Source organism: Saccopteryx leptura, chromosome 9 (genome assembly GCF_036850995.1).
Source record: "Saccopteryx leptura isolate mSacLep1 chromosome 9, mSacLep1_pri_phased_curated, whole genome shotgun sequence".
Taxonomy (NCBI): Eukaryota; Metazoa; Chordata; class Mammalia; order Chiroptera; family Emballonuridae; genus Saccopteryx; species Saccopteryx leptura.
Genome location: NC_089511.1, coordinates 15,417,465 through 15,421,326, shown reverse-complemented (window position 1 = coordinate 15,421,326; position 3,862 = coordinate 15,417,465).

The following is a 3,862-nucleotide window of genomic DNA, read 5'->3' as shown; positions in this document are numbered from 1 at the left end:
GACTGTTTCTACTTGATTTCACCGACACAAGGATGGTTGGTAACTAGGCAAAACCGAGCTCAGGAGCAGCACGCCAACCCCCCCTCTGTTGTAAGCCCCGCCCTGGAAGCCTTTTCTCCCTCTGCAGTGGTCGGGGGTCGGTCGGGTGGCATCCCAGCACCAAATTTGCTGCACTTCCTCTAAACAAGAACTCGGCCTCTTATCCATTCATCTGATGTTTGAAAATGACCGCGATTACAAACCCTAAGTAAACACTCAATACACAGGACTTTGTAAATATATTGATAGGATACTATCCGTCCCAATGAGACAGCCCCCGCTATGGGGCATCCGGTTCCTCACGCGCACCTGCTGCGGGGCCCTGACAGAAGACGCGGCGTGGAGACAAAGGCTCTGGCGTTTCAAGTCAAGGACACAGGGAGACTCAGACTGAGAGTCAAGACCCTCCCAGACAACGGTTTACTTTCTCGGATTGCATTGAACAGTAGAGAACTTTAAGGGAAACTGCTGTTCTGACTTGCTCGCTTAGTGACTTCATCTTTGAGCCAAGGAAAGCATCAAAAGTTTTCGCTAAAATTAAAATTCAACATAGGACAGTTTTTTTTTTAGGCTACTACGAAGGAGAAAACAGAGCAGGAGACTAGCTGCGTGGCCCCACCATGCTGACCCACAACCCTCCACAGTAGCTGGAGGAAACAAATGATTTGTAAACAATGGTAAAATTGATTTAAAAAAAATAGGGAACAAGGGAAAAGGAATATCCTTTGTTAACATAATTAAGTGTCTTTCTTGCCGGGCTCATTGCTAGAGTAATTGTCCATAGGACTTCTATTTTTATTAAAGGAGCCTAGCTTTGATTCATAGTCACTGAGATCGTATTAATGGCATTAGGGGCTTTCAAATCTATTTCAATAACACATTTTACAGGAACGAATTCTGAATCTATTTGCAAACTTGAAATACACCACAGAATATTTTGCATTGATTGAAATGTTGAAAATCCGGCTGGAAGGTGAAAGTCAACACATCTGAGGGGGGAGTGTCCATTTGGATCTCTTAACCAAAAATCGTCAAATCATTTTACATGTCATTGAATTAATGAGCGGCAAAAATAGGTTTTCCTCCCTTAGTTTTGGGCCTGAAAGCAGGGATGTGGGACAAAAGGTATGTAAATGTGAACACACAGATGGCACGCTTGCTGAAAGGTACAAAGTAATTTCAAGTCTCCTACCTATCTCCTTGTGAATGTCATGACCTAAATTATATTTTCTATGGTGAAATCTAGTGAGGAATTAACAAGTCAGTTATAGTTTTAAGAGCAATATATATTTTTAAGCAATTGAAATATCCTTAAGAATATTGAAAATAATGACACTAATCATAAACCGACTTTTTCTCATTCTAATCCTTATCATGTTTCTATGAAGTGAGCGTTCTTTCACCCTTCTGTAGATTAAAAAATAAAAGAGGCATTATTTCAACTTCCTTTGAAGATGTATAAGTATCTACTGAGGCTTTGGATCTGCGTTGTGGGTTGGATTTCTCATTGGATGGGTGAGTAAAGAAATGAATACCGCAGATGGCAAATCCGACTGCAGCTTCCTGTTAGATGGAAAAGGAGGGTTCTGATGGGTGGCATTTGGTGATGATGCAAGTCGGTTCCTGCACCCAGCAGAGCAGTACTTGTTTGCTTTCTTGTGCACATAGACATTTTAATACTAGGCTAAGTTTCAGTTTCTTTCACCAAGGACACTGAAAGCAAGCTGCCAGGCACGCAGGAGCCCACACAGCAGAGCGAGGTGGTCTTGCCCGGCCCCCAGAGTGCCAAGGTGGTACGTAAGGAATCAAAGAAGCCCAACTGTCACTTCACGGAGCCTTTTACGTGTTAGTCTTCCTCACCATTCCGAGGATTTCTGGGGACCCTGATCCCTTCACATTCCAGAGCCAGGCTTACCGGGGGGACCTGTGGCCTGCGGGACCATCTCTGCCATACACGGCAGAGCCCTGGGATCCTATTGGCCAGGGTGTGGAGTCCTTCATTCATTCCCACAGGCATTTCTCTACTTCCACTAGAAGAAAGAAGCCATGAGGCAGGGCTTGCTTTGCCTTCTTTTTTTTTTTTTACTGCTAAATCCCTAGTACTGAGACGGCTGCCTGACAGAGCAGGGATTCCATTGATTCTAACCCAAGGAGAGAATTCATTGGTTCAGTAGAGAACTCTCAGGTCTGGCCACACCCGAGCTGCCTCCGGGTGGAACTCCTTAGAATTTCCTGGGGCCTCTGGGCCCCTCCCAACAATCCCTTCACTTGGGATGTTAGCTGCTTCCTACATCGGACAGAAATAAAGTTCTTTAACCTTGCCCAAGTCTGAATTTAAAATTGATAGTACCCCCACCAAGGTATGTAATTTAACTTCTTCTCCATTCTTAGACCATAAAAAATTTTTTTCTTCTAATGTATACCAGTAAGTAAAACTGGAACAGATTAAATTTCTCCTTTCAAAGGCATCATTGCAATTTTAGCTTGAAATAGTGACCGAAAACTAGAAAGAAATATATTTCTATACTTTTCATGCTATATTTTCTCCTCATAACAGTAATATATTTGTATCATAGAAATTATAGATAGTAGAGAAATAAATACCCGCCATGATTAAAGCTTCCAGAAAATTTTATATGACTGGGTTTAATAGCCTTTCCTGCTTTGCTAACACACACTGCGCGCGCACACACACACACACACACACACACACACACACACACAGGCCATTCCATAAGTCTTTTGATAAACCGCTTTTTTTTTCACCCCTCAAAAATATTTTATTGTACACATTTTCTCCTAGGAGTTCCACAGCATGTTTGACTAAGAAGATGTGATATGGGCCCTGGCCGGTTGGCTCAGTGGTAGAGCGTCGGGCTGGCGTGCAGAGGTCCCGGTTCGATTCCCGGCCAGGGCACACAGGAGAAGCGCCCATCTGCTTCTCCACCCCTCCCCCTCTCCTTCCTCTCTGTCTCTCTCTTCCCCTCCCGCAGCCAAGGCTCCATTGGAGCAAGGATGGCCCGGGCGCTGGGGATGGCTCCTTGGCCTCTGCCCCAGGCGCTGGAGTGGCTCTGGTCACAAAAGAGCGATGCCCCGGAGGGGCAGAGCATCGCCCCCTGGTGGGCAGAGCGTCGCCCCCTGGTGGGCGTGCCGGATGGATCCCAGTCGGGCGCATGTGGGAGTCTGTCTGTCTGTCTCTCCGGGTTTCCAGCTTCAGAAAAATACAAAAAAAAAAAAAAAAAAAAAAAAAGATGTGATATGAACAGGCCTCTTCTGAACATAATAAAACACAGGACATGAGATTACAAAACATGGTCAACGGCACCCAGAATGGCAAACATGTGGGCAGACAGACGGAAGAGGAAACACGAGGCAGCGGCAGGTAGAACGTCCGGATGAAAAACATCCTCTGCGAGGCTTTACCCATTCTGAGATACCTGGTGGTCCCACCTCTCTGAGGCAGAACTGAGTGTGCGGCGGCAAAATATTATAAATTCAGAAACTGGTTTCTTGCTTGGAAAGGTGAACTCACGAGCTATTATTATCAGTCACTGCGTGCAGATGTAATGTTCTTGATTACTTTTTAAAATCTTCAGGGTCATTCTGCATAATTTCATGCTAAATAACATTTGCTCTCAGTCCATTTCACACGGATCAAGATTGCCTGGTAAACAGACATTTTTGCCCTTCAGTTTATCTGAAAACAACTTCTTATATTCTGGGAGCTTTGATTTGTTTAGGCAAACTCGTAGGTAGATGACTCTAACCTGATGGTCATGGTCATGGGATTACTGGTGGAAAATTGACTATAAAAAAGGAAAGT